Source organism: Bactrocera oleae, chromosome 2, assembly GCF_042242935.1.
Source record: "Bactrocera oleae isolate idBacOlea1 chromosome 2, idBacOlea1, whole genome shotgun sequence".
NCBI classification, from domain to species: domain Eukaryota; kingdom Metazoa; phylum Arthropoda; class Insecta; order Diptera; family Tephritidae; genus Bactrocera; species Bactrocera oleae.
Window position 1 is genome coordinate 46,612,390 of NC_091536.1, and position 24,664 is coordinate 46,637,053.

The 24,664-nt window shown below is 35.7% G+C and overlaps 1 pseudogene; it reads right to left on the bottom strand.

Annotated features, from left to right (window-relative positions):
* Positions 1 to 3,702: 3,702 nt before the first annotated feature.
* The window catches only part of LOC138856009 (uncharacterized), a 61,084-nt pseudogene continuing 40,122 nt past the window's right edge, over positions 3,703 to 24,664 (bottom strand).

Genomic DNA, 24,664 nt, shown 5'->3' on the forward strand with positions numbered 1-24,664 from the left:
CAACATCAAGCGTTCGATAAGTAATATGTTGACAATCTGTTGCTCATCTCTAATAAATCAAACGCAATTGTAATGGATTTCTCGATAAGTCTTCCTTGTAACTCTTGAGTTCGATTACTGGATTGTTAAATAAAAGTCCCAATTTAATGGCTATACACTTATCTTTACTTCTAATTCCAACAACTTCACACTTTTGCTCTTTATTTGAGCTTACAACTTCTTGCTTATGCCTCAATTGCTCTGAAAACGACAACATTCTAACTAGAACTTGTACACACAGTTTGGTAGCTCTTATGTAGTAGATCTTTAACAAAACATCGCCTCTAAACGATTCTGGCAACTACGAATTCGCTATCTAGTTGCTTCTGGCAATTTATTCTCGATTCGATTTTGTTCTATCATCTGTGTTCGTCACACTTCCCTCCACCTAAGTTTGATCGTCCCGATTAAACATATATGCGGTACCAAACACAAAGCTTTTATGTCCCTCATCTCGTATTCTAGGCAGGTGTTAACTTCCTTAGCCGTCCTTTTCTTCTTGGAGTTAATTCCATCCGTTTTCTGGATATTCAGTTTCTAATACATCCTTTGACTTCAAGATTCTTGATCAAAACTTATCTCTATTGGAACATTGAATCTCAGAAATTCTAACCTTTGAAACAACCATAAGTACTTGGGAGGTTTGCCCATTTTCGATTTTCCATACACGATGCAACCAACCACACACCAACTTTAAACTACTCCGCTCTGCCCAATATGCTTTTGCGACTGAGCTTTCTGAATTTATTTCACCACTCGTTGTGCATTGGTTCAACTCCACTTCATTTATTACACCTTCCAATTCTGGACCATCTTGCAAAGAGTCATCCGTTTCAGCTTTAATTTTATGCTGCTCTCCCAACTGTGAGGACCCTTGTGCTGGTATACAACTTCTGGCTTCTGGCTCTTCTGACTATGAGGATCCTTTTACTAGCGCACACGCTCCCTCCTCTTCCAACTGTGAGGACACCTGCGCTGACAAACACACGTCCAACTCTTTCGCTGTTGACAACTGTGCTGACAAACTCTCAAAGAACGATTCCAACGCAGCACAAATAACCTCTAATTCTGGCAACTATGAATTCGCTGTCTAGTTGCTTCTGGCAATTTATCGTAGATTCGATTTTGTTCTATCACCCGTGTTCGTCACAATATAAGAAATGGTAGCTCGTTTTATAAAATTGTCTAATATATAGTTTTAGTTTCAAATTAAGCGTAACGGAAACCAAGTCTATGGAACTTGATATTCCATTTCTCCGCCAGCTCAAAATCTTCAATATACATTTAGTGCACTAATTGATAGAGAGCAAGTAAGGAAGGGCTAAGTTCGGATGTAACCGAACATTTGATACTCATGCAAAGTCAAATGGTATACTCGTTATATATTTCTTTGTGGATCTTGCCGCCTTATTCTATGTTGACCGATATTTACGGTAAAAAGTCAACTATAGGTACTGGGGTCCACATATTCAATACCTAGGGGCTTGAACAGTTTTGGTTCAATTAAGACAATTTTTGGTCACAAGGGGCATACTTTAAACGCATCATTCACGCAAAGTTTTACCCCGATACAATCGTTGTTGCTTGATTTGCATATTGGGAAGTGAAAGAATCAAGTAGAATTTTAAATGGTGTCATATGGGAAATAGGCGTGGTTGTAGAGGTGCTAAATTCATTTGCTTCCAGTGAATTTTGTTATTATAGCTTTAGTGGTTTAGGAGATATGCACATTAAACTTATTAGGGAGCGGAACCACGCCCACTTTTTAAAAAAAATTTTAACAGCAATTTATTTGTTTTTGATTAATGGCGTTTTGTGGGCGTGGTCCGATTATGCCCATCTGCAATACCAACAGTCTTACGGTACCAAGAAACATGTGTACCAAGTTTCATAAAGATATCTCAATTTTTACTCAAGTTACAGCTTGTAGGGACGGACCCCTCCCTAATGTAATCTCGTGTCCCAAATAACAGTCTTGTATCTTACTGCGGAGCTTAGTTATGACAATTTATTTGTTTTTGATAAATGGCGTTTTGTGGGCGTGACAATGGTCCGATTACGCCCATCTGCAATACCAACCGTCTTCCTGTACCAAGAAACATGTGTACCAAGTTTCATAAAGATATCTCAATTTTTATCACCCGGATTTCAACTCGTCTCTTTATCCTGATCATTTATATATATATAACTCTATATCTAACTCTATTAGTTTTAGATGATACAAACAACCGTTAGGTGAACAAAACTATTATACTCTGTAGCAACACGTTTCGAGAGTAACATTGGGGAACAATTTGCATGAATTTTTTGTATAAGAAGCTATTGAAGAAAAAGCAAGGCACAATGATGTGATTGCGTTGGAAGAATAAAAATTACTAGTGGAGAAAGAAAAAATTAAGAGCATATTAGAACAAAGGGAAGTTTTAGAAAGATTTGTAAATAAGTGACAAATGTGTTTTCTATGTTTTCTATAACCCAGAATTTATTTTCTGAAATTGATGAAATGCGCCCTTTTTTTTTAATATTTGCAGTGTTTTTATACTCTCGCAACCTGTTGCTACAAAGTATAATCGTTTTGTTCACCTAACGGTTGTTTGTATCACCTAAAACTAATCGAGCTGGATATAGTGTTATATATATATCAATAATTATAATGTAGAGATGAGTTGAAATCCAGGTGACTGTATGTCCGTCCGACCGTCCGTCTGTGAAAGCTGAAACTTGAGTAAAAATTGAGATATCCTTATGATACTTAGTACACATGTTTCTTGGTAATGTAAGACGGCTGGTATTGCTAATGAGCGTAATCGGACTACTGCCACGCCCACTAAACGTCATTAATCAAAAACAAATAAATTGTCATCAGTAAGCTCCACAAGAAGATACAAAACTGTTATTTGGTACACAGGATCAAATTAGGAAAGGGCATCTGCAGTTTAAATTGTTTTTAAAAAGTGGGCGTAGTCCCGCCACCAAATAGGTTTAATGTGCATATCTCCTAAGTCGCTAAAGTTAAAATAACAAAATTCACTGAGAGCAAATGTTTTTATAACTTCTATCTACAGTGTGAAAAACTACTAAAAGCGATAAATCAAGCACTAAACACGCGCGAGTCAGTAAATTTTAACTCAGGGATGGTATGAGATGGCTTTATAGGAACCGCGATCAAAATTAGACAGTGGGCGTGGAACCGCCTACATTTAGGTGAAAACCCATATCTTGGGATCTGCTTAACCGATCCACATTCGGTACACAACATTATTATGGCTTTTCCACGTCACAGTGTGAAAATGGGTGAAATCAGATAACAACCACACTTATTTCCCATATAACACCATTTTAAATTCCACCTAATTCTTTCACTTTTCACTATATAAATCCAGAAACAATGATTGTATTGGTGTAAAACTTTGCGTGAATAATGCGTTTAAAATATGCCAGTTTGTGACCAGGAACTGAGTATGTGGACCCCAGTGCCTATAGTTGACTTTTTACTAAAAATATCGGTCAAAGTGTAAGATATATAATTGAAATTCATATAATAAAATAAATAAATGAAACTCTCGATAATAGTATGTCTTTATGTCAAAAATGGGTTGAATCAGATCAATACTTCGTTGAATATTAAGTTTTGCCAACACCTGAAGTAACTTCCCGGGCTTTGATCCTTGCAAAGTGCGAGAGTATAACATGTTCGGTTACACCCGAACTTAGAACTTCCTTACTTGTTCGGCTAAAATTACAGCACAACTTGCGATTTGAACTTGACCAGTTGTTATGCTCTTATATATAGGACTATTTTTTGAAACATCAGCGTGACAACTTGCAGGAAATCCGGTAAACACATCAAAAACCGAAGTTAGTTGTCACACATAGCCTAAAATGAAATAAGAAAGAAAACTTTATATATATATATTATATATGCTAAATTACATATACATATGTATGTATATTTATATAGACATGATTTCTAACTAGCCTGCATAATTAAAGAATGATTCCCTTGCGGTCGTAATAGCTAATTTTTTGGTGCATTTATCTTAAAGTGAATTCTATCCATGCATCCGATAACGTACTTAAAAGAGTGCGTCCTGATCATTTGTCATTAAGTGTTGCTGCTCAATAATGGTTGGCCAAGAAATTTAATTCTTTAAGCAACGTATTGCCTTAATGGTTCTAAAAACCAATTTATGGGATGTTCCTTTCCCAACATTGAAACGATCGGAAAGCTTTCGATAAGTAACCCAGCTGTTACCAAGTTTCCACAATGGGATATGCAAACACTGTTCCATTGAACACTTGGTATCCATCGTGTGCCAAAAAGGGCTATCTCTAACATTTATGTGTGCATATTCATAACTAATAGCTTACAACAAATGTGTGTCGAGTCGTCCGAAAATTTCTTATCAAGTTTGGTCATGTCTACATTTCGCTTCGTGTCCGAAATATTTATCTTAGAATCATTCTAATTAACTAAAATGCGATATACGTCTGTGAAAGAAAATCATTCAAAGACGCTAAATTTAATGCATTGGGTATATTAGGAAAAATTCATCCAAATAAACGGAAGTCATTATATTAGAGATATGAGGTCCGATTCGATTCATATTCAACACTAAAGCACATTATTTTTAAGAAATCTACTTTATTTCGTTAAAATATCACACACACATTTTTGGAAATTAACTGTAATATTATAAGTTCACTAGATTTTGGTAAGACATGTTACTAATTGACTGATATATGTGGGGGCTAATGCTAGTGGGCCCGAGTTTTTCCTTTTTAGGCACAAGGACACACTATTATTAAGTGTGAAGTTGTTGGAATTAGAAGTAAAGATAAGTGTATAGCCATTTAATTGGGACTTTTATTTAACAATCCAGGGATCGAATTCAAGAGTGAGTTACAAAGTAGACGAATTATCGGGAAATCCGTTTGGTGTCAGAAGTGGGATTGTCAAATAAATTCCCAAGAAGATAATTATTTGAAAATGGCCAAGTTTAACGATCTGAAGATTCCACAACTGAAACAGGAGCTGGAAAAACCTGGTTTGGCGAAAATGGAGTAAGAATTGAACTACACTCACGGTTGCGAGAGGCCATGGAGGCAGAAAACATTAATGTTGAAGAATATGTATTTCAGTTGGAATTTGAGGAAGGAACCACAACGATAAAAGAAAAGGAAGAGATGCGCTCATCAAACGCTATGAAAATTAACATGATTTTGGCTGCAATGTCCCAGACCTCAAGGCAGATGTCAACGCAAATATCGACACAGTTTAAAGAGCAGTTCGCAGCTCAAAAGCAAATTACAGTTTCGTATCTTAATTTTTTAATTAGTTATAGCAGTTTATAGGTCCAAAATTAATGGCTTTTAGTGGGCGTGGTATTGGTCTAAGGAATACGTCGTAATGATATGTCCCGCGCAAATTTGGGTGTTATAGCTTGAGTGGTTTGGCAGATATACACATTAAACCTAATAGTAGGCGAGGCCACGGCCACCTTGTAAAAATTTTAAAACCACAGTTGCCCCTATCTTAATTTTTGGCTTATTTATGGCAGTTTATACGTTTTTAATGAATGGCTTTTAGTGGGCGTGACATTGGTCCGAATTCGTTCTCCCGATTTGATCAAGCAATACGTGTACAAATTTTTGTGACGATATCTCAATTTTCACTCAAGTTACGCCTTGTCATAATGATCATTTATATACCATATGTATATAACTCTATATCTATCTCGATTAGTTTTAGGTGTTACAAACAACCATTAGGTAGAAACAAAAGTTTAAAAATGTTGCGAAAAATTCATTATTCGAAAAAATCGAGAATGGGTTATGATCAAATACTTATATTGAAGGTCATAGACTTAGTCTATGGCTTAGTATTACTGTTATATTTTATGACAGTTCGTATTAGCTTAAACTATATTAGCGCTAAACTAATTTCATTTAAATGTATGTATGACACATTTAGACTATCCTAAACGGTTTAAAATCAGGTGCAAAGTTAAAGATCATTATGTAGGGTATATCGGGGCAGAGAAAGGGAATTGCAATAATTTTAACATTAATCGTGTATATTTAAGAACATACTTTTAAACAATTTTATACATATATAACGCACACACTCAACGACTTATTGTGGTAAAACTTGTTAGAATAACGAATATCATTCTAAGTAGTATATAAATAAAATGCTACCTGGGTTTTATTCAGGTATCTCACATACCATCACCAATATAGTACATGGCAAATCTTCTCCTGGTTTCATTCACAAATATGCACTGTTATTAGAAAAATTCAATTTTGAAATATACATAAATATATCCATCTCACACATTGACCGATACTGTGACATGGAAAAGCCATAATAATGTTATGTACCGAATGTGGTTGAATTTTGTAGAATACTTGTAGGTCCGAGAATATGTTATTTCATCTAAAGTTGGGCGGTGTCACGCCCATCGTCCAGTTTCGACATGGGGTCCTATAAGGCCCTTTTGTATTATCCCGGATGTAAAATGTGTAATGTCTTTGATGCATTTAGTTATTGATTTCTACTTTTTAACAAATTCGTTACATTGGGAGTGGACGGGGTTGTCCTCCGATTTCACCTATTTTAAAATTTGGGACATTTTGCTTAAATTGTTTGGGAGATATAAACAATAAACCTAATAGGGGGCGGGATTTTCTAACCACAGGTTCATCTCCCTAATTCGATTCGTTGTACCAAATAACAGTTTTGTATCTTAATTGACGGCTTAGTTATGGTACCTCATATGTTTCCGATTAATGGCGTTTTGAGGGCGTGGTCCAATTCTGCCCATGTACAATACCAAACTTCTTACAATTCCAAGGAATATTTTTACCAAGTTTCATCAAGATATCTTAATTTTTACTTAAGTTACAGCTTGCACGAATGGACGCAGGGACGAACGGATGGACAGACAGACAGTCACCCGGATTTCAACTCGTCTCATCATCCTAATCGTTTGTTTATGTATAATATGTTATATAATATATAACTCCATATCTATCTCGATTAGGTTTAGGGGAAACAAACAACTGTTAGGTGAACAAAACTGTTATACTCCGTAGCATGTTGCAATAGTATTAAAATGTTACGAAACAATTCAACCTAATAACTCCAGTGAGACATGCATATGTGATATATACTCGATCAAAGTTTAATACAAGGGGTTTATGAGGAAAACATCGACCACGGGATAGGAAATCCCAATTTCATTGTAATAATATCTTTCACTTAATTTCGCTAAGATATTGTACATAATGACCAATATATACGGTATAAAGCCAACCAGATGTTTGAAGTACTTATATACGAATATGTGATTCTTATAAAAATTTTTTATTAGGTAGATGGGAGCTAGGGATCTTTGACTCAATTGCATCCAGTTTTGGAATTACGACATATCATTACCAGAAATAGATGACCTTTGAATTTCATCAGGAAACCTTACAAATTGACCAATATATAAGGTAAAAAGTGAAAGCGTATGTTTTAAAATCCGTATATTTAGTATATGGGGACTAGAGGAAGTATTGCCCTGTTTCATCCATTTTAGGTAAGAGGACACGCTGTTTGGAAAAAGATTTCTTCTGAATTTCATTTAGATTTCTTACATATTGATCGATAGATAAGGTATAAAGTCAACCGGAAGTTTGGAATACTGTAATGGCAGAAATATTCTCCCCGAATTTCAATATTAGCACTTACAGAATAACCGATATATTCGGTAAAAAATCAGCCAAATGTACTGCGGTACAGATATTTGGTGTCTGGGTCCATGAAGAGTAATAGCCCGATTGCGAAACTTTTTGCCACAAGATTAAATACCGCGAGGGTACTACTTGTGCAAATTTTTATTTCAATATATTTATTTATGCTTGACTTGTATACTGGAAGTGAAAGAATCATATGGAAATTAAAGTTGCGTTATATGTTGTTGTCCGATTTCGCCCATTTTCACAGTGTATGATAGGTATGGTCAGAAAGTTCTGAGATATATGATTTCACATAAAGGTGGACGGTACCATGCTCATTGTTCAATTTTTACATATGATCTTATAAAGCTCTTCCCCGCCATCTTGGTTGTGAACTCTAATGTTTGTGGCTCTTTTACTCAGTAAGTTATCGCACTTTAAGTAATTTTCAACATAACCGTTAGATGTGGAGTTGGAGTTATTATCTGATTTTATCCATTTTCACAGTATATGAAGAGATGATACGATAGCTCCTTTTCAGCAAGTTTGTTTAATTAAGCTTTACCGTTTTGGAAGATATATACATTAAACCATTTAAGGGGAGGGGCCACGCCCACTTTTCAAAAATTCATAACCAAGTGTCCCTTGCTATTAGGATCTCATATACCAAACTATAGTTATGTATCTTAATTTAGTGCTTAGTTATGGCACTTTATAGGCTTTCGTTTAAAAGAGTTTTGTGGGTGAGACTGTGGTCTGATTACGCCGTCATTTAAGATATAAATCTGTAATTTGGTACACAGGCATGGGTAAATGTACATATATTTCTACTCGCTAAAGCTAGCTCAGCCAAACTTGCTGAGAAGAAATTTTTCTTCACACTTCCTTATACTTATATATATTGTGAAAATGGGTGAAATTACATAATAACCACGCCCTCACCATATATAACGGGAATGATGAAAACTACTACCTACCTTTACATGAACCAACCAAATTTAATGTGTGTAATTGTTCAAACATTCAAATCAAACATCTATGAACTTATAATAGAAATTTGCACAAACAGTGACCTCAAGCCATTTTATCTTACGCCCAAAAATTGTTAGACTATAACTTTTCAAGGACCCAGACACCAAATATGGCGACCCCAGTGCATATGACTTTTTTACCGAACGTATTGGATAAAATCAGCGAAATTGACTAAAAGTTTATTATTGAAAATACCATAGTTTAATGCTGAAAAATTAAGATATCTGGATGAAACTTGGTTCACATGTTTCTCGGCACCCAAGGAGGGTTGATATTGCCGATGGGTGTAATCGGACAAGTTCCACTCCCATAAAACGCAAATAATAAATCTACAAATTTCCATAAGTAAGCTCCACAGTAAGATGCTACACTGTTGTTTGGTACAACGAATCGCATTACGAAAGGACATCTGCGGTTTCAAAAAATTAAAAAAAATGGCCGTGGCCGCGCTCCCTTATATTATATGTTAAGTGCTCCCTTATATTATATGTTAAGATATATATTATACTCCTAAGCCATTTAAGCTATAACACCCAAATTTGCACAGGATAAATCATTTACACACTTTTTACGATAGTGTGAAAATAAATGAAACGGATGACATCTCCGCCCACTCCCCATATAAGTTATCTTAAAAATTACTGAAAGTGGGATAAATAAATACGCCATAGACATAAAATTATACCTGAGATGGTACGAGACGGTTTTTTTTCCCCAGTATGTAAACCCAGTACCAAAAATGTATCGGGACAAAATTTTTCCCAAATAGTGTGCTTAAAGTAGGCCACCTTATGAACAACAACTTACAAAATCGGACTACAACTGTTCAACCCCCAAATACTAAATATGTGGACCCCAGTTCTTCCAGCAAACATATTATCCAAAATATCAGTCAACCTGTGAGATATGTTATTGAAATTCGGAGAAAATCATTTCCTGATAACAGTATGCCTATATGTCAGAAATGAATTGAATCGGATTAGCCGCCATATACTTAATACAAAGATTTTCGAACTTCCGGTATACTTTATACCGCATATATCAGCCAATATCTAAGTTATCTTAGTAATAACGAGAGAGCGTGTTTTACTAATAACATTGTATCTTTGTGCTTAAAATGGATATAATCGGGTGGAGATTTGTCCTAGTCCACATACAGCTAATATTACGATTTTAGAACATCAAACTGACTTTACTCCATATACAATATACCTATGTGTGATGGTAAGTATCTTAATGAAACTCTGTGAGCATATTATTAGTATGTGGAATATTAATTGTATGTGTTATTCCAAAAATAGACTAAATCGGGTCAATACATCCCTTAGACCCCATATACCTAATATACAGTTTTCAAACATCCTGTTCGTCTTATACCATATATATGAATTACCCCCATCCTGCATGTGTGTGAGTTTTATGAGCTTCGTTTTTCTTACAAGCCTTATGACGAATATATCGTTCAGTGTATCAGTTACGAGTATATACTTGTATTTCTAAAATTACTTGCAAATGTGTTCTCAAGTATTTTAAGCGGGGATGATTCAAAAAAAAATTTTTTTTTTATTACATAAATTGTTAGTACAACTATTCAAAAAAGTGTTGCTTAAGTTTCAAAACGAAATTCCAATTAGTTCCGATGATATGAGCACTAAGGTAAACACCGTTTGACTCAGTGCCGAAGCGCACTTTTTATACTCTCGCAACTTGTTGCTACAGAGTATAATAGTTTCGTTCACCTGACGGTTGTTTGTATCACCTAAAACTAATCGAGTTAGATAAAGAGTTATATATACATATATAAATGATCAGGATGAAGAGACGAGTTGAAATCCGGGTGCCTGTATGTCCGTCCGTCTGTGAAAACTGTAACTTGAGTAAAAATTGAGATATCTTTATGAACCTTGGTGCACATGTTTCTTGGTACCGTAAGACGGTTGGTATTGCAGAGGGGCGTAATCGGACCAATGCCACGCCCACAAAACGCCATTCATCAAAAACAAATAAATCGCCATAACTAAGCTCCTCAATAAGATACAACACTGTTATTTGGTACACAGGATCACATTAAGGAGGGGCATCTGCAATATAATTTTTTTTAAGTGGGCGCCCCTAATAGGTTTAATGTGCATATCTTCTAAACTGTTAAAGCTATAATAACAAAATTCACTGGAAGCACCTCTACCTACAGTGTGAAAATGGGTGAAATCGGTGACACCGAGGTACGGCAAAATCGTAGAAAAATATTCTAAAAGCAAAGCCACAATCCAAAAGGTGATACAAGGCCCCACAAGGGTTATCACTGCCTACGAAACAACTTAAATAATTAAAGTAGTAAAGAAAGACCCGATATATTCATCAGAGCCTGCAGATCAATGTTTTTGAAGTTTTGATATTATCACTAATCAATAAATACATGTGCGCGCACTGCTCTATATATAAGTATGTTGTATGTACAAATATTCGTATGACCTTGCAAAATAAGTAATGCATACACAAATCTACATACACATACATATGTATATATGCGTACAAATGTAAGTATGTGAGCCAATAGAAAAAATACAAAAATTGTTGTACAAAAACAACATTTCTCTCAAATAGCATGAGCACCAGAAATCCATATAGCAGCCAAATCCTAAATTTGTAGTAAATCACACAACAACACCATTTTAATTCATGAACGCTGGCGCACATGCAATAAGGTAAGTCGTTTTATTCATAAAACCAACGTCTTACACATCTCCCCGAGCATGCGTTTGCCTAGAAGCGTTTTTTCGCGTCAATGGCAAAAGTTAGAAATCATAAATTGAACAAATTTTTGATGTTCCCTCTAGAAGGGAAAAGTGACAACCCTGCAAGCCCACAAAGCACAAAAAAAATTGACAAAAGTGGCAACAAAGCTTTTGTCGATTTAAAATATTTTACAATTCTAAAATATTTTTCCGTGACTCGCAAAAATATACGTCAATATGTATGCATGTTCATATTAAAACATATGTGCATATTTACAATGATTTGTAGGCACAGCTGAGCGACAAGGGAAGCGATAACAATCGGCAACCAACGTCTTACACATCTCCCCGAGCATGCGTTTGCCTAGAAGCGTTTTTTCGCGTCAATGGCAAAAGTTAGAAATCATAAATTGAACAAATTTTTGATGTTCCCTCTAGAAGGGAAAAGTGACAACCCTGCAAGCCCACAAAGCACAAAAAAAATTGACAAAAGTGGCAACAAAGCTTTTGTCGATTAAAATATTTTACAATTCTAAAATATTTTTCCGTGACTCGCAAAAATATACGTCAATATGTATGCATGTTCATATTAAAACATATGTACATATTTACAATGATTTGTAGGCACAGCTGAGCGACAAGGGAAGCGATAACAATCGGCAAGCATTTGTTTATTTTTTCGGCACATCTCGGAATTTCTACCAACAACACAATGTGGAAACGTTTTGTCATCGCGTCAGTCCTTCGACAGATTGACTCTTTGACATGAAAGCAAAAAACGTAAGCTCCGGTTATTGGTTGACCGTGTCAACGGAGATTTCACATGAAGTAATGAGTGTACATATCTACATACATATATTGTTTGTAGATAAATTTACAAATATCTATCTTTCATATGTACAGCTGTGTTCACAAAAATAGCAGTGCGAGAAATGCAATCAAGTAATGTTATTTTTTTTCAAGCTCCGTTACGATTATTCCAACTTCTACGCATTGTTGTTGTAGAATGGAATGTGTATAAGGAAGAAACGAAAAAATCCCGTTAGATTTGCGATTGTTAAGCAAATTAACAACTCTTTTTGCTAGAAGCACCAGTCTTTGGCTGTTCATTAATGCGTATCTTGATATGCCAAAAAAATTTTGTTAGACGTTTAATTGATAAAAAGTAAGTGGTTTTGTGTTAGTGACTATTATTAACATTAGAAAACAGTAAAATAAATTTATATTTTTTAACTTAGTGTTCAGGGGCAAACATTGTACTCCTGAAAAAAGAAATATTATAGTGCAACTCAGAAACCTGGGAAAAGCATATAAAGACATCCAAGAAATATGTGGATGTTCAGCTAAAATGATTCATATTGCTTTAAACTTTAAAAAAATGCCTGAAAATCGTGGTATCCAACGTAAAACCACGCCTCATGAGGACCGATCTATTGTGCGATAAAGCAGGGCGCAGCCTTTTGCATCGTCCAGCAAGATAAAAAATGACTTAAGCTTGAATGTTAGTGGCGTTACTATTCGGCGACGTCTTAAAGAACAAAATCTCAAAGCGTGCCATCCACGAAAAGTTCCACTGTTAGCCACCAGACATGTCAAAGCACGTTTGGAATTCGCCAAAAGTCACCTTAATTGGCCCATTACAAAGTGGCGAAATATTTTATGGAGTGACGAAAGTAAAATTGTGTTATTTGTGGAAAGGGCTCCAGATAATATGTCAGACGTCCACCTAACACAGAATACGATCCTAGGTACACTTTGAAGACAGTTAAACACGGCGGATTGAGTATTATGGTATGGGCATGTTTTTCTTACAGTGGAGTGGGTACTATATTCATGATTGATGGGATCATGGATCGATCTGTATATGTTAACATATTAGAAAATGTTATGTTTCCTTATGCCAATTGGAAAATGCCACTAAAATGGACGTTTCAACAAGATAACGACCCCAAACATACAAGCAAACTGATCAAAAGCTGGATGGCATCAAAGCGGATCGATCTTATGTCATGGCCTGCGCAGTCTCCGGATTTAAATCCAATTGAAAACATATGAGGAGATGTTAAACGATATGTTGCAAATGCAAATCCAACATCTCGATCACAGCTTTAAGAGGTTGTTCAAAAATCATGGGAGCGGATCCCTGTCAAGCGCTGCCAGGACTTGGTGGATTCTGTGCCTCGCAGATGCCAGGCCGTAATAAAAAATAATAGGTACACGACTAAGTACTAACACAAGCAAACAAATTAAAAAAGTTTTTTGGAGTTCAACAATGTTTTTTTCAACTACTTCCACTGTTTTCATTACTCACTGCTATTTTTATGAACAGCTGTAAACAGCACTTTTTTGTTTAAATTAATAATGTAAAAAAAATTAACAACATTTTGAATAAAAAATTGATTTGTTTTTGTTTAAAATAATCACAAAGTTAAAACAAAATTAAATTTGTGAACATTCATTTACTTTTTGATATATAAAATTAAGTTTATAGTTGCAGCTCATGAGCACTGCTATTTTTATGAACACAACTGTACATGTAATGATATGAAAATGCCGACGGCAAAACGCAATTCTGTACTTTTGTGACTCCAAATGGTGTCAAGTACATGAATTATTTTAAGAAATTTATCAAAATACTTTGAAATGATTACTAATACTTCATAATAAAGTAAAAAAGAATTAACATAAAATAAATTTAAAAAAATAATAAATAATAGTTCAATAAAATTGAATATATTTCAAATGGCAAATCAATATTCCCTGTTTGGCGTACATATCTATATATATTCTCTTCAATCTCCACCGCTTGGACACCAAACTGGGAACTAAAGTCTTTTTCTTGGAGCTGATTTCCTATTGTAGTCCCTGTAGACATTAAACAAATGTTCATGTCTCCAACAATTAGCACATTTTGATTGCATAACTCAGAAGTAAGGACTTCTAGTAGTTCTAGAACTACATTAAATGTCTGACAGAGAAAGCTGATTTTCTAAATAGAACCAAAATATTAATATTGAAATATTTAAACAAAACCGCTTCTAAAACTTTGCGGCCTGAATAAATTTTCTCTCCAACCTTTGATTCTATAGAGTTAGCAATACTATGCTTTGCATATATTATAATGCCCCGTTTATTTCTGTTTCTTGTTTCCGTTCTATCTATCCTCAGCTCGTAAATTGAAGTAAATTCTGGTATATTTCGCAAGGATAATTCCAAGTTTCTACAAAACATAAAATATCTGATGATATCATAGCATCATATCATTAAAGTTAGCGTGAAGACTCTGAACATTATGGAATAAAATATGATGTCCTGATGTTCGGGAAATCATAAAATTGAAACTTGTTGTCAAAGCTTTATTTGTGTTCAATTACCTCAGTTCCCTAAATACAGGATCCGATTCAGAAAATTTGTTAGGAGGAATAAAATTCCCTATGATGAATAGACCTTCTGCAGAAGTCTACAAGCGACATATATTGAAGCTCTAGGCATTCTGGGTCGAGTATGAACTAGAACTTTATTATATGTGGCACCCTGACTTTTATGAATAGTTATTCCCTCAGCCGGAACAACTGGAAACTGATTTCTTTCAATTGAAATTTGTTCATTTCTTTTATATTGAAAAGATTTTATAACTTCGTCAATTGATGTCCAAGAACTTTCTAGAGGATGAGGCTTTTTTGATCGTGCTATCAAACCAATAGAAGGTTCCAAAAATTTAAACCACGGAATTGTAGGTTTAACTCTTTCCTAAATATTCTCATTTTCACTTATACCAATTCCTTAAACTGAGTCTTTTGCAGTTGAAAGGATATCTTCAGTTGAGATTCGACTGAGATTAAGGGCATTGAAATTATTTGTCTCTTCATTGGACCAACCAAATGTATGGCATCATCGGGAACTTCTTCGAAATTAACTACTCGAATTTCAATGAGTGCTATGTCCTCACTGGTCATAGTACCAGATGCCATAATGTTTAATGCAATTGCAAACGCCTGGTCCTCCCATAGTCTCATTATTTCTGTCAATTCAAAGTATTTAAATAACTCATACAAAGGAGAGCCAACTAAGGAGCTGTATGCATCATTGGGATTAGGGGAGAATATCCACCTATCTCCAACAGGTGAGAGTTGCTTCAAATCACCAAACACGATGATCGGTATAACACCGAAGAGGCTGTCTGTTTTGAAAATTTGTTTTAATCTCGCATCAACAGAGCTAAACATACGAGCTACCATCGATATTTCATCAATTATGATTAATTTTAAATCGATAAGTCTGAAATACAATGAATTAAATGTGTCATTGCTAAGTGGCCACAACTCTCTATTCAACTGATTAACAGGTAAAGATAGATATTGAATGAAGGGTCATTCCACCTATTTCAAATGCTGCTTTATCCGTAGGTGCGCAAAGAAGAACTTTTAAGGAACTTGGATTGGATCGAGGTGTAGAATTGTAATGATGGTTAAGTGCTTGATATATTGCAGATATCAAACGACTCTTTCCTACACCTGCACCGCCGCCAATGAACTCATAAAATGGGCGACTTGTTTTTAGCTGGTGCATCAAATGTGTCAAATAGGTTCTTTGCTTAGAATTTAGACTTTGAACTATAGAAAATAATTCCTCAACTGGAATTAAAGGGGGTAGTTTAATAAGTCTAATATTGCAATCAGATTCAGTGCCATTATCTGTTGAATCTTTGCCATGCAAGTCCAGCAAATTTATATTTGGGTTTATTTCTGGAAGTGCCAACACAATTTTTCACTATAGGTAGTTTATTTTGAGCACCTTCCTCTAAGTCCATTTCATTACAAAGACTTTCTAGAACATTTTCAAGTTCTCTTTGATCAAAAACATCTTTGATTTTCCATGGATAGTAAAGCGTTACCATTTCGCGGCATAACTCAACTCTGGCTAAATCTGGGTTAAACCTTCTGTACCGAATTATACCAGGTTTGGTACGTTTTTTCACAAAACCGCTACCGTCTTTAAGCGGCATGACAACCCCGCTTTCTGGTAAATTGTCGTCTTCCCTCTCTTCTTTTTCATGATCACTGTCTTGTGCTCTTCTACTAGATTTAAAATATTTATACCTTGATGCAAAATCAGCTAAACAAAGAGTTTCTAACTGATCGGATCTTTGAACATAACGGTCTAAAAAACCGGCTACGAATATTCCAGTCGAACCTAAAGGAAGGTTCGGAAGTTCCGCTATAAGTTTTACCATTCGAACACGTTCCTCAGGTCGAGAGGTATTTATAAATATTTCTACATTACTTGCTTCCGAAAGATGGAGCCCAATGCAGCAATATACTGCTTCTTGTGCAGACATTTCTGTGCCTGAAATAAATTTGTGATCTATATGTGTAAGTTTTTGCTTAATAGTATAATTTCCAGCATTTACCTCTGATATAGCTTCATTTAAGAGCCTAGAAATTCCCCTGTTAGACATGTTAATATAATTAATTATATATGAACAGCAAGCATATGCATCCAGTATATATTGGATATCCCTATTTGCTCTATGGAGTTCCAATATCAGAGGATTATGCAACGATCCTGTAATTTTCTTTTTAGAAAAATTTTTTGTTTTGTTAAACTTGATCTAAGGGCTAACAAATAGTTATCAAAAGACATATTTATTCTACTATCAGACAAGAAATGTTCAAAATCGTTTAAATTAGAGATGTCTTCTGTAGTCATATTTGAATTTAAAAGGTTTTGAATTTTGAAAAAGTTTTCCTTGTGTCTTTCTGAGTTTTGACTTGTTTCTGTATGAGGTAACAGTATTTGCGTTGAAGGCATTGGTGGATATGGTATACCAAAACGATAAAACTATTTTCCTCTTATTTCCCTAGTACAAGACCGACTGTGGTTATGCTTTTGATAACCCAAATAATTTTCTAAGTGGCTGATCGAATCATCTGTAGAAATATAATTGTCAATAAAACTAATGACATCAGCGAATGTCTGAGGATCTTGTAGGTTGATCCTAGGAGCATTGTTAAGCCAATACATTCCATGTACATGCGGGGAACCTCTCTGGTGAAAATCGACTCTCCATTAGAAATTTGTGAAATGTTTTCCCAAAATGCCGGCATTATCTTTAAAAAGCTTAAGAATTTGTCGATAGCGGTAGTCAAAATATCTAGCACAAGTAACCGCGTCTGCCCGAATTAAGCGATATCTATCTTGGGTTGTTAAACTGTTGGCTTCCTCTTCCGAAATATCTTTAGGATCAACAGTTTTAGAGAGGATGACCAAAAGCTCAACCCACTGAGATTCTGCAACCGATAAAGTGATAAAGAAGGTTGGAAGTCAAATTGGCGAATAATAGCGATTGCCTTTTTCTTCTCAGCTTCCCAGTGCGCAGGTGAGGATCTAACGCCTTTCAAAACCTTGTAACCATCATCGTGTTGAATTAAGTTTTGAACAAAGTTTTCGTTTAATAGATTTTTGGCCGTAACTCGGTTGTGACCTGAAAACTTTCTAAGGCAAATGGATGTACTATTCTTAATTTGTAGCAGTTCTAATTTTTTGTAATCATAGAACAACTTTGGAATGGTACACGCTCTTCTGTCAAAACGGCGAATTTCAGAACGTATTATCTTGCTATACGTTTCAGAGCATGTACGCTTCTGCCCAACGTATATTGTTCCAAATGACAACTCTTATGAATTATTATCTTGAATTATGTCAATTGGTCTTTGTCCTTCACCTGGCGCTATAACTAAACGGTTATAGTTTAAGTTTTCTACAGGAATATTGTCCAAAAGAGTTTCTTGACCGCCTGGATTTAGCTCTGAAGGTAAAAGACCCGTGGGAATATTATTACCTGAGGGATTATCATGAGAAGTTTGTGCCGCATGAAAAGATTGAACCAATCGGGAATCCTCTGCAGATGCAAAAAAAGGAACTTCTTCTTGGTTATTAAATTCTGAAATCCAGTTCTCGTTAATATGTATATTGTGCTCACGATACAGAGAGGTATTCACTAAGAATTGCAAAGCTTCCATAATCATATAATCCAAATATGGTATCGATCATGTAATCATGATTGTACTCCAAACGCCTTCTTCAGTGAATTTGTATCACATGAGCATCATCAAAGGACCTTGGTAGAGGTGTCACAATATTGTTAACAGAAATTGTTATATTAACAACAGCACCTTTGAGAGAACTCTATCCTTGATATCCTAACGGACGGATTGTCATAAAAGGCAATCTAGGCATTATGAGTCGTTCTTCAATTGGGTTTAAACCTTTCAAACAATCCGGTATTTCAGGAAAGTCTAGACCGTTAGCTAAACATATTTTTGGAACGTTCTTTTTAACAATTTTGCAGGTAGCAGAAAAAATTGTAATTTCCATCTTCTGAAGGAAATTTTTGCATTAAAAAGAAGGCGGATGCAGCATTCGAGTGACCTTGCGCAATAGTTTCGAAATTTAATTTGCGAACTTGGTGTGAAAATCATAAGCCGCCGCAGCAAATACATATTTCAGTATTGGATTCATTGGAAATAAATGTTTTTGAAATCTGTTAAAATGCCACTATTATCAGTTTCTACAACATTATTTTCTCTCGTTAATCGGATTCGTTGGGACTGCCGTTGGTTTTCAATTTGTTTATTGAGTGGGTTATCTCTACGAAGGCGAACTTGACCTTGTCTAAGACGTCTCTGATTCAAAATTTCTTCCCTCATACCCCTCCTACTAAGCTGTCGACGTTGTGTTTCTCTATCACGTTCCTCCCTCCTTATTTCAGGATTTCTTCTTGCATGTTCTCTTTGCATTTGATCACGAATGCGCTCTCAATTCCTATACTCAGGATTTCCTGCGCGAAGTTCTCTATGATCCCTAGTGTTCCTACTTTGCTCATCATAACGTACCTCGGGATTTTCTAGACAATATCTGTGATCTCGAGTATTTCTTATTTGCTCTTCAGAGTGAATTTGGGGATCTTGCTGCCTTGTTCTATGTTGAACAGTATTTACAACTTGCTCAACATATCGTACCTCGTGATTTTCTCGACGAGATCTATGACCTTGAGTATCTCTTATTTGCTCTTCAGAGCGAATTTGTGGATCTTGCCGCCTTGTTCTATGTTGAACAGTGTTTTCAACTTGCTCAACAGATCGAACCTTGGGATTTACGGGCCGAAATCTATGTCCGCGAGTATTTCTGCTTTTGTATTTTTTCGGACAAACGTACATCTCTATATAAAAAGTTAGCAAGAAGAACTCTCATACGTGTTCTATTCTGAAGACGACTTAAAAATACATATTTTCTACTTAATCAAGGCATAATTAATAAAAAATAAATGGCTTAATATATAATATTAAATACTTATATAAATATAATACTTATATAATTCCGTCCGTCCGGGTGTGAAAAGTTAGATCCTAGGTGCTGCTCTCTTTAACTGTAATTGAGTCCTTGGTATGACTCCTTTCCTGTTCGGTGTATGGGTACTAAGGTGTACTGGTGCACATACATATGTATATGTATTCGCTCGCTGTATATAATAATAGTTTAAACTATATAACTAATACCCTGAAATTAGTTTGAAGAAAGCACTTTGCTGGTCAAGAAATGTAGTGTAACTGAAACTACAAACACAGTGTAGTGATATTTATTATACTCTACTATAACAGTTTTGTTATGGTGTATTTTTGTACACACAGCTTACATGCTTTTGTATACCTATGTATATATTACTTAGGTATTCACTAACATAATAATACCTAATATTTAGTTATATTTATATTTTAGAAATTAGTAGTTTATTTCATTGTATTGAAATTAAGTTCTCGGAAAACCCTTTTTAAAACAGGGAGATCTATGGTACCTCTTTTGAAAGGTCTGCCCATGAAGGCTAAAGTAACATATAATAAAGTATGGTATACACATCTCTAGAGCAGGGATGTAGACTTTCCTCTTTTTGTCTTAATATCTAAACCTTTAATAAGCTGCCAACGGCGCTAGGTAAAAATGTAATTTTCTTGAGTTTACAGTTCACCTCATGACATTCATATTAAAATGTGGCGTAAAACTGAAAAAATAGACAGTAGCATGTAAACCTTTTGATACTACATTACTAATATTTATTTCATGCGATTTTTCAATCATTCAAAACTCAAAATCTTTATAGTAGGTATATGAGGGCTATAAGAAATATTGATCCGATTCAACCCATTTTTGACACAAAATCATAATATTATCGAGAGTTTCATTTATTTATTTTACTATATGAATTTCAATCATATATCTTATACATTGACCGATACTTTCGGGTAAAAGTCAACTATAGGTACTGGGGTCCACATATTCAGTCCCTAGGGGCTTGAACGGTTTTGGTTCGATTTAGACAAATTTTGGTCACAAGGTACTTTAAATGCCTTATTCACGGGAAGTTTTACCCCAAGACAATCATTATTGCTTGATTTGCATAGTGGAAAGTGAAAGAATTAGATGGAATTTAAAATGGTGTTATATGGGAAATAGGCGTAGTTGTAATCCGATTTTGGGATAATTTTTGCACTACAACATACACATATAAGAGGAATATTATGTACCAAATTTAGTTGAAATCGGTTAAGAAGATGACAAGATATGGCTTTTCACCTAAGAGCGCGTGGTGCTACGCCCACTGTTTAATTTTGAACGTGGTTTCTATAAAGTCATCTTATAGTTCTTTTAGTTTAGTGCTCGATTAATCGCGCTGTGCCGTTATGTGGGGAGTGGGCGGGGTTGTCCCCCGATTTCACCCATCTTCACACTGTCAATAGCGGTGCTAAAACCTTTGTTCTCAGTTAATTTTGTTATTATAACTTTAGCGGAGATATGCACAATAAACCTTTTAGGAGCCGGGACCACGTCCATTTAAACAAAATGTTTAAACTGCAGGTACCCCTCGCTAATGCCTTGTATCTTATGGTGGAGCTTAGTTACGGCAGTTTATTTGTTTTTGATTTATGACGTTTTGTTGGCGTGACAGTGATTCGATTACGCCTATCTGCAATACCAACCGTCTTACGGTACCAAGAAACATGTGTACCAAGTTTCATAAAGATATCTCCATTTTTACTCAATTCACAGCTGGCACATACGGACGAACAGACAGACGTACATCTCTTCATCCTGATAATATATATACCCTATATCTAACTCGATTAGTTTTATGTGATACAAACAATCGTCAGGTGAAAAAAAAGGTGAAGTAAAAAGTTCGTTCCGATTTTATCTAAGAGACGTTGAAAGCGTTCGTCAAAGATGGACACCAGCAAAGAGAAAATTCGCTATATTTTACAATTTTTCTTCGATCAAGGCGAAAAAGCAGCCAAAGCGGCTGAAAAAATTAATTTAGTTTATGGGCCCGATACTGTAAACGAACATGTAGCACAAAACTGGTTTGCTAGGTTCCGTTCCGGTAATTTCGATGTCAAAGATGCACCACGCGTCGGGAGGCCTGTCGTCGAAAATTGCGATAAAATCATGGAAATAGTGGAAGCAGACCGTAACGTGCGCACTTATTTTATTGCTGAGGAACTAAAGATAAGCCAGAAAACCGTTTGGAGCCATTTTCATAACCTTGGATTCAAAAAGGAGCTCGATGTTTGAGTGCCACACGAACTAACGCAAAAAAATGATGGACCGAATTTCCATCTGCGAATCGCTGCTGAATCGCAACAAAATCGACCCGTTTCTAAAGCGGATTGTGACTGGCGATGAAAAATGGGTCACTTACGACAACATCGAGCGCAAACGGTCGTGTCAAAGCTCGGGGAAGCGGCCCAAACGGTGACCACGACCGGATTGACGGCCAGGAAGGTTTTGCTGTGTGTTTGGTGGGATTGGCAAGTAATCATCTACAAGGAGCTGCTCCCCTATGGCCAAACGCTCAATTCGGCCCTCTACTGCCAACAACTGGACCGCTTGAAGGCAGCACTCATCCAGAAGAGGCCATCTTTGATCAACAGAGGCCAAATTGTGTTCCATCAGGACAACGCCAGGCCACACACATTTTTGGTGACGCGTCAGCAGCTCCGGGAGCTCGGATAGGAGGTCCGAATGCACCCACCTTATAGTCCGGACCTGGCACCAAGTGATTACCATCTTTTCCTGTCAATGGCGAACGCGCTTAATGGTGAGAAGTTGGCCTCAAGAGAGGCCTGTGAAAATTGGCTCTCCGAGTTTTTTGCCAATAGGGACGCAGCCTTTTACGAGAGGGGTCGTTGGCAACAAGTTTACAAACAAAACGGCGCATATTTGAAATCGGACAAATGGACACAAAGTTATCATCTTTTCAAAAATCAATAACAGACCGAACGAACTTTTTACTTGACCAATATTATGAGCCCTTGACACGCCTCTGTGCATGGTGGCAAGCCAACTAAATAACGGCGATTTCGCGCGGACATTGTATTGAAAAAAACGAAAAGACGACTTTGGTAACAAACATACATATATACATACAAACATATGAGCTCGCATACATATTGACACCAAATTGTGCGAATCGTCGCGGAGTTGACAAAATATGTTTCAATCGTCATTTTTACGACAATGTCGGTCGGCTGCAGCTTGTTTGCAACATGCAAACGCAAGGAGATAGGTAGGATTTTCAGTGGTGGCTGTCAAATTGTAAATTTGAATTTTTCTCGTTTTACTGAAACCATTCAAATTCAATTTCATTCATTCATTTTATAAACTTAATTTTCACACATTTGAGTAGGAATTCCATATGAAAACCAAATGTGGTTGACCAGGCGCACAGAAAAAATAGCGCGGCGCAGAGTTATGAACGAACGCACTTTGCTTTGAAGCAGACCCACATTCCTTATGAATGAATTTGTTGTCGTTGTAATATAAAATACTTAGAAAATATGGTGCGAGTTAGCTCGAATCTTATTGGTCGATAATAATGCGTCTGCAATATTTTTTGTGGCTTGCGCGAATCTTTGATTTTTTTACAAAAGGCGTATCGAACGGCCTACATACATACATATGTACATCTGTATAAATAAATACTTAAAGAACACATATGACTCTTTTTAATTGTTTAGATTTTCCAATTGAACGAACTGTTCCATTAAACGCGTATGGTTTAATTGATTTTCGGTTAATTGAACCGAAAATTGAGCAACTTTTTAAGTGCAATTATCAGGGGCATACTGTATAATAGGTTTGGTCACGTAATGGCTGTTTGTATCACTTAAAAATATTCGAGTTAGATATAAGGTTATATTAATATGAATGATCAGGAGACGAGTTTAAATTCGAGTGGCTGTCTGTCCGTTTGTCTGTGGAAGATGTAACTCGAATAAAAATATATCCCAATGAAATTGAACCACTGTCAAGGCCACAGAAGCTATTAATTGAAAACCTATCAAATGCAATAACTCAGCAATAAATTAGGTTTAAAATTGTAATTTGGCACAGGCTATCACTAAACATTTTGAAAGAGTAGAACAAATTCTATAAAATCCGCCCTCTCCCCATATAACGGTTTTGTTAAAAATTACTAAAAGCAAAATAAATCAATAAGCAACTGCACCACCAAGAGAGCGTCATAAGAGCCGTTTTCGAAATTGGATGATAGGCGAGGCACCGCCTACATTTAATGCAACTCGGTGGGTTGCATTATTATGACATTCTTATATTGCAGTGCGAAATGAGCTCGGATTAGAATCATGCTTACTTACCATATAACACAATTTTAAATTCCATCTAATGCTTTCACTTTCCAGTGCACAAATCAAGCACTAATGAATATATTTTGATAAAACTTGGCATAAATAGTACCTTTGAGGTATGCCATCTCCCGTCTAAAAATCGTCGAAATCGGACCATAACTGTTCAAGCCCTCACATACCGAATATGACTTTCTGTCGAAAATATCTATGAGATATATTTCTGAAATTCGGGGAAAATTTTTCTCTGATAATAGTATACACTTATGTCAAATATGGGTTGAATTGGATCAATACTTTTCTTAGCCCCCATATAACTAATACAAAAATTTTTGAACTTCCAGTTGACTTTATACCACATACGTATGTTCAAGGAAACGGTGAATTTAGAAAAGTACTTATTTATTCATCAGTATACATTTTGACCCCTTCAAA